This window comes from Lutra lutra, chromosome 5 (genome assembly GCF_902655055.1).
Source record: "Lutra lutra chromosome 5, mLutLut1.2, whole genome shotgun sequence".
NCBI classification, from domain to species: Eukaryota; Metazoa; Chordata; class Mammalia; order Carnivora; family Mustelidae; genus Lutra; species Lutra lutra.
In genome coordinates, this window is record NC_062282.1 from 88151731 (window position 1) to 88163761 (window position 12031).

Consider the following 12031-nt stretch of genomic DNA (forward strand, 5'->3'; position numbering starts at 1 on the left):
TATCTTTTCCATCTTCTAAGCTTCTCTGCTTATAAAGGCCTAGTTCAGGACTCGATTTCTCTGTCACCCTTTCCAGGAGTCCTAGATCACAGCAAACTTCCATGGATTCAATCTCCCACTCACATGTCAGAGGTTTCCCTAGGCTTCTGCAATCAGCCTGGGGACTCATTATATCGACCATGCCTCTTTATTTCCTGTATTTTTCATGTTTTAACATCTGGGGCCTTACAGACCCTGGAAGGACTGCCTGTCTGAGAGTTACCCAGTTCCTAGAGTTGGTGAGGGACAAGCCTGCTGGTGCGTCTTTCATACGCAAACTAGGTGATGCAGAGCTCACTCCCTCAGCTGGCCTCCTCACCGAGCTCTGATATCCCGGGCCACTGTCTTCTTGCCGACGTATCCTCAGCCACATCTCAGGCAAGTAAGCACTGCCCCAAGCCACACAGCCTGCTGAAATCCTTCAAGCTAGCCAGTCTTAAGCCCCCATTCAACTGGCCTGCCCCTCTCATTTCTTCCTGTGGAAACCACAATAAAGGCACTTGCCCACGTTTTTCCTCCTCCTACCGCCACCTTCTGACTGAGACTGGTGCTTCCCCAGATGGCACCCCATGGCCAGGCATGCCAGGTCTTTGGGGATCTGAGTATAACAACAAACTGTCTTTCACTGGCAATCATCTCCTGATCTGTTGGTCTTACCATACCTGAAAGACAATAAACCCCACATTTTTTAGCTTTTTTTTTTTTTTTTTGAGGCATAATTGACATACCATATTATATTAGCTTCAGGTCTATCATGTAATGATCTGATATTTATATATATTGCAAATGATCACCACGATTAGTCTAGTTAACCTTCCTCACCATGTATAGCTATAAGATTTTTTTCTTGGGGTGAGAACTTTTAAGATTTACTCTTAGCTTTCAAATATACACTACTGTATTGTCAACTGTAGTCACTGTGCCCTACATTATATGCCCATGAGTTTGTACCTCTGACCCCCTTCATCCCTTTGGCTCATCCCCAACAGATGCCCTGTCTCAGGAAACCACCAATTTGTTCACTGTATCTATGAGCTTAATAAAACCTACATTTTAAAATGTTCATGTCAAATTTCATATACCATGAATCCCAACCATTTGGCTCCTTTGTTCTCCTGAGATTGAATTGCTGATGAATGAAGAACTCATTTGGTGGCTCTCCAGCAGACCCAGTAGCTCCTGGTTCTGTTTACTGGGAAATGAACCCATTTAGTCTTTGAGGGGAGAACCCTAGGCTTTTTTTTTTTTTTTCTTTTGATTTTCAATATATTGGTAGAGCTGCTCGGTGTTGAAGGACAGGCTGATTGTAGCCCTGAGCTCCACAGCTTCCCTTTCTAACAAGGTCACTTCCTTGACCAGGGAAGAGCCATTGTTATGGCCACACAGATATCCTGTCCTCTGTCCCTGCAAATGTCTGGAGCTTGATGGTGGTGGGCTCTGCTCTACAGGAACACTGGTGTATATATTTTTTACATTTGTTTGATATTACAATGTTTTGACATCTTGAAAAATCATTCTGCCTGGGGAGGGAGAGACCGCCCCTCTGGAAATTAGTGCAGGCTTGTAGATAGCAAGGGCTTAGCTAGAGCCTGCTTTTGATATGCAAACTAACCAATCCAGAGGCGGCCTCCTCTGTGGGGCTCTGCATCCCAAGAAGCAGTATGCTTCTGCCTTAATCATCCCAGGGATATTGTACCAGGCAACCAGTGACCATCCCTCTAGCCCAAAGCCCACCAAAATTATTCAAACTAGCTGACCTCAAACTGTTCACCTTGCCCTAGGAGGAACCCCAATAAAGGCTGTGGTCTCGTTGCTTCTTTTGCTTCCATCTTCTGCTTCCTGGTCATGCTGGTGCTTTTCCATGTGGCCCTGCCTGGTGTGGCATGCCTCCTTTCTCTAGAACCTGGGAGTGTAATAATTTTTGCCTTCTTGAGCTTCTCTTGTGTCTTGTGGCTGCACCAGACTGATCATCTCATAAAAGAGGATAAAGCAGCTGACCATGGGATTGAGGTGCAGATGTGCCTGGCTGAAGCTTGTGGGAGAAGGAGAGCTCAGGGGATTGTGCCCTCTGATGCTTCTCCGCTTGTCATCCTCCCCCGTCCCATAAACCCAGTGATGTGTGTCCATGACCCCTTTGTGAAACAGTTTCCAAACTGGTCGTTAGCCACTCCTGCATTTAAGGATAAAGTGACTTCTGTGATGACAGGAAGTTAATTTACTCCCCTGTTAGATTGTGGACTAATAACAAGTGGTGCGATCATTGCTTTCTTCCCACCTAATAAATATTCCATGAATAACTGAAGCTTATTGAATTAGTTGGGCCACAAGTCCTTCTTCCTCCTTTGCTGGGAATGCAGCCAGGGTTGTGTTTAAAAGACACACACACACACACACACACACACACACACACACACACACACGTGCTGACGCTGAGCGAAATCCCTCGGAGAGAGAAAGCAGGCGATTTAGAAAGACAGAGCAACCCTGAAAGCAGCACCAGAGGAAAGAAATATAAAAGCTTCAGTAGATGATACAAAAGGAATGGCGACACATTCCCCAAGAGAAGGAGATGGTGCTATTTGTGGCATTGTATATCCCGCTTCTTTTTGTGATTCAACTGAAAGAAATGAATAATGTGGGAAGGGCAGGCAAGCTGATGAAAATCCAGATACCTTGGTGTCATGGTGCTGCCTCTGTCCTTGTTTTCTGAAAGCCAGCAGGAGCAGCCTCTCCTGCCTAGGGGAGAAACAGAACCAGTTTCCATGCAGCCTAAACAGCTGGGATCAGAGATAAGGTGCAGAGTTTTCTTTTATTGGCTCAGCGGCCTGTGCCTTTTCAATGAGTGCAGCCAACTTGGTGGGGGACGTGAGAGAGAGAGTCAACTTCTGCTCTGTTCCCAACCGTGGAGGCAGACCACATGGGCAGACTGTGCGAAGTCTGTGTTCTGCTTCCTCCCTGGGAAAGGAGGACCATCTTAGAGGCAGTCCTGTGGGTGGAAAAGAGGGAGGGCTCTGGAAAAGATGACCTGTGTGCGAGTCCTGCCCATTCAGTGACCCCCGAACCTCCCCCCCGCCCCCGCCAAGTCCTTGGGCAAATTGCACCACCTACTTGCCAGGTAGTTTTGGCTGCTGAAGTTAGAGTGCTGAACAGAGGGACTTTGATTCTAACAGGGAAGAAAGTCTAAGAACAGGTAAGGAGAAAACAGAAGAATAGCAATAATAAATATTACAAAGGAAACGCAGGGGCTGAGAGGCTGATGGAGAAGGTGGGGAAGAGGACCAAGTCAGATGTGGTTCATACAGTCAGGGGACTCATGTCCTAGTGGGAGCCTCCCACTCTCTCTCTCTCTCTTTCACTCACACACACACACACACACACACACACACACACACCCACACACCCACCATGAAAAGCTATGAAAGAAATAAAGAAGAGCCCGAGAGAAAGAATGTAGAAAGAAGGTGGCATGTGGGTGAATGATTCTACTTTGGGTGGATTTCAGGGAGGCCGGGGTGGCCTCTTAGGAGGTGACACTTGGGCCAATAAAAGATGTGACAGCACTTGCCCTGTGACAGTGGGAGGACATTCTGATTTCAAGGGCAGCAAGAGCAGCCTGTAGAAAGACCCTGAGGAGAGAAGGAGGTCAGAGCCCTCGAGCAAGTGGCAGAAGCCTGTGTGGCTGGAGTGCTGGAGACAGGATGATGCCAGGGAGCCTGCTGGGGGCTTCTTCGCACACTGCTGTGTAGGCTCTAATGAGGATTTTGGATTTTCTTCTAAGTGCAGAAGAAAGCATTTCAGGCAGGGAAATGACATAAGCCAGTTTATTTTTAAAGAGGTTCATGTCAGTTCTTTCTTAAACTCTGTAAAATGGAGATATTAATAGTATTGACTTGGGAGGGTTGTGTGAGGATTAAATGAGATGGAACTATAAAGCAGTTAGCCCAGTGTCTAGCACACAAGAAGTTTAAGGTGCATTCTCTATCTACTATTGTTATTACTCCCCATGGAAGGCTGGGTTTTGAGTCCACTAAACCAAGGCCATTCTACCCTCAGTTGTTTTCGCCTCAGCCCCTTGGAGCTGTCTTGCAGGGACAAGATGAGGACAGACTGCTATGTGTCTGTCTACTTACCTGTCATCTTTGTATATAAAGATGAAGTAGCCAGAGGTGGAATTAAAGTTTTCTCAGAACACAGATTTGAACCTGCTCTGACATTCAGACAAATGGGCAGTGGGGTTCCGAATTCCCTGACAGTAATGATTTTCATCTAGGAGCTATGAAAGGTCTACCTTGGTCCTAAGGCAACCACAGAATACCTTACTTTATGCTAATACCTTTTGGCTTTCTGGTAAACCTTTAAAGTTGGATACTCTCTTTCACCCCCATTCCAGTGTTCACCCTGCTGTCCCCCTGGGAGGCTGGCCTCTGTGTGCCACATCCCCTCTGGTTGATGGTTTGGGGAAAGGCAGGAGATGGAGGGCAGACAGAGGGGACTGAAGATTCATTCCTCCTGTTCTCTCCCCATCCAGCTGCCTAGAAACAGCCTCCTTCCTTTGGGGTGGCCCCATCTACGCTGCAGGTTTCTCTGAATTCAGGTAACCCCTCTGTCCTCTGACTTCTTCAGGCCCAGGGGTTGTAGAAATTTCTTCTTGTTGCTACCCAGAGATGCCTGTTGGCTTTCCTTAATGCTGCCCACATCTTGATAATAGTCACTTCATTAAATTCCCTTTAATCACCCCCATTAGTATGCACCATCTGTTTCCTCCTGGGACCGTACCCATATACCCTCTAAGAGAAAATGTCTTCAAAATGTACCCTTATTAGACAGTTCTAGCCAGTTACATGTAGGTGTATTTAAATATATATCACATTTCAAGGATTGTAAGATGTACCTCCCCCTGCACATACACATCAGCAGCTCCAAAGTTAGGATGACTTGTAAATGTAGGTTTTTACTCTTGGCTACCGGTGATGCATCTGTTGGTGTTTTCCAGTGCATGCGTGAACTTGGTCATTGCTGGTCACCAAGTCCTCATTTTCATTGAGTTATGTTCACCACTGGGACTATTCAGTGCTGTTGAACATATTTACATTTTGATTCTGCTCTGGGGTGACATAACTGTGTTCAGAAAAGCACAAAATAGAGCAGGGAGGCATAATTCTGATGTCAGTGAAGCAGCTATCCATCCTGGCAGAATGGAGACAATTATATATATTTTTAAAGATTTTATTTATTTATTTGAGAGAGAGAGCACAGATGGAGAGTGAGAGGGAGAAGGAGGCTCCCCATCGAGCAGGGATCCCAGTGCAGGGCTTGATCCCAGGACCCTGAGATCGTGACCTGGGCTGAAGGCAGATGCTTAACTGAGTCATCCAGGCACCCTGACAATTCCATATTTTTAAAGGAAAGGCAGTTAATCAAAAGTAGTTGGAGTGCTGTTAAAATTGTTACTGAGATATGTGCAAAAAAACTGCCTACAATAGAACAAGTGACCAACTGAAGGCAATAGGAATTCCCAGGTCCCTTGGAATTAAGATCTTTTTGTTTCTCCACAAAGGATCTTGAATACTAGCACAAACTTGCTGGATATGGAGTTTGGTGAGTTTGTCTTTCCAAAGAGAATTAGACGTTAACATTTTTCAGTCACAGTTGCAAGGGATACCCAAGGGGAACTAGGGCTTCTGTGGACAGTTGTTGAGGATGTGTAATGATAACTGTAGGGGGCACCATTCATATGTACTGTTACGCAGTGCACAACCTGCACATCTGTTCGTGATAGCCCAAGGAGGGGCCACAATTACCTTCAGTGTTGATATGGAAGAATTCAGGTGGAATTTAACTATTGTCCACATTGCTTTTGGCCCCTCTGCAATTTAAGCTTCTGACTTGACTTCAGATATCTGGTTTATGGAATGAGTTTTGCTTTTACTTTCAGCTCTTCATATAGTATAGCTAAATATTTTACTGAAAATGTTTCAGTGTTTGAGAGTGTTATGTGGTAAGTTCAGTTTGGAGAGCACCAAGATGAAGAGAAGGAACACTGAACCTGGTTATTTGGAGACCTGGATTCAAAACTTGGCTGGACATTTGTGAACAGGTTCCTTTAGGACTCTCAGAACCTCAGGTTTCTTAAGTGTAAAACATGATTAATAGTGGCTTTTTTGTAGATTTCAATGGATAAACAAGATTGTATATTTGAAAGAGCCTGACACACAATAGATGCTTAGTAAATATTAGTTTACTCTTACAAGGTAAAGCCCATAAAAGTGAAATAGCCTCTTATAATGCTGTTATATGAATTTTTAGAAAGATGAGCCTCTCAGGTGCCAGTATAGAGATGTCTTCATGCAAGAAGAACCATCTGAGAGGCCTAAGAGGGCCGTCCAATTGGAGATGAGGCTGGCTGCAGAGAGAATCTGGCTCCTGGGGTGCAAGTCTGAAGTCCTTGGATGGAACAAAAACCGTTCCTGGCTTGTGCTTTTCTCTCTGATATCTTAAGTTTTCCTATCTATTGACAGGACCATCTGGTGAAGAGGTGTCTCTCTTTATTTTCAAATCTGTGCACAACCTCCTTTTGTGACTGGAGAAGTTTCATAGTTAGAGCTGCGTTCTTTCACCCTTTTCTTGATTTGGGACTCATGTCATCTATTCATGCTGGATGCTGGGGAGGTGATTTTTAGACCAAAGTGTGGCCCTTCTTGCCAAGATGTTTGGGTATCCCCAGTGGATAGATGCTCTCAAACACAATGTGTGTGAGGTCCAAAAAAAATCAAAGGTAAAACCATTACATGAGGTCTGCATGGATGGTCACCTCTGTGAGGGACTCTTGTTTGCTGGCTTGCTGCTCTCAGCAATTCCGGTCACGTCTCTTGAACATTGTTTTCTGTGGTGATGGGACTGGGAATGAAAAGGGAAGGATGTTATAGAGAAGGGTTTGACTTGGAAAGGGCCACCATCTACTCTGCTAATACATGACTCCTGATTCTTGAAGCCAAACTTTTCCAGCTTCTGAGATTCCGAGAGACAAAACAACCAAGGAGGACAGGTTCCAGTAACAATAAAGATATCTTACATTTGTATAAAGCTTTGTACTCTGGAAAGCAGCTTTGCCTGTATAATCTTATTTGACCCTCTTATAAACCCAGTGAGGTGGTTTGGAAGGCATTATTTTCTTTATTTTACAGCTGTGGAATCCAAGAAGATATTAAGTGTCTCGCCATGATCTCATAGCATGTAAGTGATAGAGTCCACGTCTCCTAGGTCCTGGTCTAGTACTTTTTTTTATATTATAGTGAATCATCTTGAGCGTTCACTTCTTAAAATTTTTAAGTGAATCTTTAATGCTTATGTAATATGTGTCCATGATTTAAAATTCAAGAAGGTGTAGTAGATATGGGATTTAAAAGGAAGCTTCTTCCCCCTTTCCCACTCCCTCAGCAATGTATTGACCCTTTCTGGAGGCAATCATTATTCCCTGTTTCTTGTGTGTTCCTTTGGTGATAGCCTGTGCATTTATAAGTATAAATGTGTATCTTTCCCCTTCCCCCAGGGACTTAAAAAATAAGCAGTAAGGAACACCCTAGAGCAATTTGCCTAATAAAGTTAGGAAATGATTTCACTTAGGGTTTATGAGAAATACAGCTGATCTTTGTAGCTTACCTTTTGGGGGGGTTTAAATAGTACCTTTTAGCTTTATGAAAATAACAGACAATAGCTTTGCACTATAGATCTTGAAAGTGATTGGGATCCATTTTAGAGATGTTCTTAATATGAAAGTTTTTTCTCAAATGATGGTAATAAATAATAATAATAAAAATAGAAGTAGTAGTTATTAAGAGATTTACTAAACACCAGTTGCTATTCTAAGTACTTCTTGTGTAATATTTCCTCTAATTCTCACAACAATATTATGATAAGGGCACTATATTATCCATTTTTACAACTGAGAAAACGGGGTCTCAGAAGGGTTAAGTAATTTGCCCAAGAGCACATGTATAAGAAATGTTGGAACTGGGATTCAAAGCCTGACCCTAAGGCTCACATTCTCACCCCCCCCACAAAAGATTTTATTTATTTATTTATTTGAGAGAGAGGGAGCAAGCGAAAGCACGAGCAGGGTGGTGGGAGAGGGAGAAGCAGACTCCCCACCAATCAGGGAGCCTGAGGTGGGACTCGATCCCAGGACTCTGGGATCATGACCTGAGTCGAAGGCAGATGCCCAATGACTGAGCCACCCAGGTGCCCCCCAAGGCTCACATTCTTAACCCTTTTATCATTGTGAAGAAAAGAATTCTTGCAAGTTGAAGATCTGGGAAATACTCCATTTAGGAAGCAGGATTATTTGGAGAACTTGCCCTTTTCACTCCTGGGTTACTTATGGTGTTAAAATTGTCACTTAGTCTTGGTTTGCTTTTGCTTTCTATCTGAAGTCTTTCCCTTCTCCAGCCTAAAGGTTATGCTTAAGGATCAGGAATTTGCTTTCTGGTTCATAAGGTAATTTCCTATCTTCCTCCATAATCTCTAAACCAGGGTAATAAGAGCTTTCTTGAGTGTTTGACAATGTTTCTAGAACTTGAAGTCATCTAGGTGGGACTTGAGAAATGGCCGTTGGAGAAAGCCACCTAATGTAATGACTTTGGGTCCTTCTATACCGAATCGTAGCTTTAGCTCCTGTATCAAAGCTTCACTATTCCACAATGGCACAATATATCAGCTCTCCTGATAGAGTCTATTGTTTGTAATATTGTTCTCAAACTCTGAGGTGAAGGACCAGGTCGATTTCTCCCAGTCTGTTGCACACCAAAGCTAATACCCAGTTCACTCTGTGTGAAACTCACCAGACTAGTTCCATGCCTGAGCTGGTCTGCACTTTGTTCAATGAGATGAATCTATGGATGTTGTGTCATCGTCAGACTGCTGCAAGACGTTTCTAGGTGCTCGTTCTCTTTGCAAATCAACAGTTTAGGAACTAGCAGTAACGTGAGCACCGCACTTTAAGTAGGTCTTTGTACAGGGTGCTGTGAACTGATGAATCAAGTGGATGAGTGCTAGCACCCAGCTGCTTCCCTGGGAGAAATAAAGCCAGTGCTTTCATTTGCTTGTTTATTTACAGCTTTTTAAAAAAGATGTATTTATTTATGAGAGAGAGAAAGTGGGGTGGTGAGGGAGAGGGAGAGCATCCCAAGTTGACTCTTTGTAGACTACAGAGACAGATGTGGGACTGGATCCCTGATCCTGAGATCACGACATGAGTCAAAACTGAGAATCGGACTCTTAACTGGCTGTGCCACCCAGGTGCCCCTTATTTACAGCTTTTAATGAGAGGATACCCTCCTTAGTGTGGTCCCACTTTTTACCTTTTCTTTTTTCTGGGAAAGGGGGTTGGCTAGTGGGTGTAACTTGTATTTGAACTTCTGAGTATTTGTTCAGAAGATGAAATAAAAAAATCAGCGTGATCTGAGCACACGGTTTTCACCCTTATGAAGCTATGCCAGGGGAAAAAAAATCAATATGTGCCTGCAGGGGAGAAACAAACAGACAAATATCAGAAGAGAAAGCTGGAGTCAGCATCCTGAAGAGAGACACCCCATCATCCATTCACCTGAGAGCTCTGGAAGGCTCAGCCTGCTGTGTCCTTTTCATCCACCCCAAGTTGCCTGGTTGCCACCCACCCAGAAGTGAACCTGTCATTTAATTGACATTGTGAAATCTGGTTTGAGGAAAACTGGTTCTTTCTTTGAAAAGCTGAAATCCTCAATTGAAGTTTCTTTCTCTTAAGTCAATGAAAAAAAATTCCCCAAATGCTATCAGTCATTTCAGGGCGTTATTAACCCATCAGCGGATGCCATAGACTTTTTTGTTCTGGAGAGAAGAAAATCTCTGTGTTACTCTATTGTAGGCCTGGATCACTTAGACGATGCAAAAGATTCTGAGAGCCAACTGCCTACTCCCGTGAGTGTTGCTGCACATTGTTGTACACCTTCCTACTCACCAGTAGATAATTCTAAGTTGAAACCTCAGGAGAATTAACTGGAACTGCTTTGATGAGAGGCTAAGAAGAGAAAACTCTTCAGGGAGGGTTCTCAAGCTATGAACTGAGTACCATCCGGACCAGCTCGCCCAGTGCTTGTAAAAAGGCAGATACCAGAGATACTGACTCAGACTCTCTAGAGGTGAGATTATAGCATTTGAATTTTTAACAACCTCCCCATAGAGTCTTAAGCCTATAAAAGTTTAATAACCACTGCTTTAGGGGTGACAGTCGTTTTGACATAATCCTTAGGCTTCACCTACATATCTCCAGGTGTTTCTCTAGACTCCATTATCCCAAGGATGCTAAAAGGAAGGAATTTGTGTCAAAATAACACTAGTAACAATGGAAAACCCTGATCTTTCCAAATGTCCCAGACATCCCCCTGAGGCTGTCACTGTTGCTAGGCTCCCAGCTCTGGCTCTCCCTGTTGGTGCAGCTCCCCCTATGATGGGCTGTGCTTTACATGTAGCCCAGACTACCAGCATTTTCTTTTGAGTCTATCACTAGCAGGTTGCTGCCAGTCTGTAAAAGCTCAGCCCTGGAGGTCGGACTGACTAGGGTTGGGTTCTGACTCTGTAGCTTACCGTCTGTGACCTTGTGCTGGTTAAATTCTCAGACTCTGGTTTCTCATTTCTGAAATGGAGAGAATAATGGTTCATACCTCATAGGATTGTGTCAGGATTAAATGAGACAATCCAGGTGCCCAACACATATTAGTACTCAGTAAATTTTAGCTGTCATGACTTTTATTTATTTATTTATATATTTGACACACACACAGAGATTGATCACTGGTAGGCAGAGAGCCAGGCAGAGGAGGAGGGAGAAGCAGGCTCCCCGTTGAACAGAGAGCCTGATGCGGGGCTCAATCCCAGGACTTTGAGATCATGACCTGAGCCAAAGGCAGAGGCTTAACCCACTGAGCCATCCAGGCACCCCTTAGCTGTCATGATTTTAACACTAAATGCAGAACCACAGCATTTATCATTAACATTACCAGAATCAAGGGCCATATCCTTGGCCTTAAGCCCTAGTCTAGGTGGTGGTTCCTCTGCCCAGTCCCGGAGCAGGGCAGTTCTTGCTCCTTAGGCATTGCCTCACTTGGTCAGAGCTCTCTGTCCATGGGCACACAAATCCACCACTATCCAACTGCCTACTCTCTATCTTTGTCTGAATCTCCCACAGGACCTACACACTGACATGTCTGAAGGTGAGCTTCCCTACCAAGTTGACCACTTCCATGTTTTCTTTCTTAGCAAAAGTTACCATGATCTTTCGAGTTGCATGAAATAAGAAACCTAAAGGTCATCCTTCATCCCAACACCACCCTACACTTTAGCTCTCATAATGAATCTGTCACTAAGGCCAGAAAACTTAGCTTTATAAATTTTTCCAACCCATCGATTTTTCTCATCTTTATTGCCATCACCCTAATTCAGGCTATATTATTATTATTATTATTTTTTAGTAACTTGGGCCACTTCAGTAGTCCCCCTAACTGGTTTTCTAATCCCACACATGCCTTCACCAATATAGTCTCTCCATGTCAAACAGAATAGTTAAAACATAAATTTTGTTAGCGCACCATCCACTCCTCTCCATTTATTCTGGTGTATTCTTCTTGACATTTATTTTACCTGACATTCTTTTTTTTTTTTTTAAAGATTTTATTTTTTTATTTATTTGACAGACAGAGATCACAAGTAGGCAGAGAGGCAGGCAGAGAGAGAGGAGGAAGCAGGCTCCCCGCCGAGCAGAGAGCCCGATGCGGGGCTTGATCCCAGGACCCCAGGATCATGACCCGAGCCGAAGGCAGAGGCCTTAAACCACTGAGCCACTCAGGCGCCCCTTTACTTGACATTCTTGACAAGTATATTACTTGACATTATATTGCACATTTTTTGGTTGGATTTCTGGCTATTCTCTGGAATGTAAGCTCCATGAAGACAGGAACTTTGT

The 12031-nt window shown here is 43.9% G+C and overlaps 1 long non-coding RNA gene across 1 annotated transcript in view; it reads left to right on the forward strand.

The window, feature by feature from the left end:
• The window catches only part of LOC125100762 (uncharacterized), a 31926-nt gene extending 20129 nt beyond the window's left edge, over positions 1-11797 (forward strand). The window contains exons 2-3 of the long non-coding RNA XR_007127646.1: positions 7224-7272; positions 11763-11797. This is a non-coding gene — a long non-coding RNA (uncharacterized LOC125100762). The remainder of the gene's footprint in view (positions 1-7223; positions 7273-11762) is intronic.
• The last annotated feature ends 234 nt before the right edge of the window (positions 11798-12031 follow it).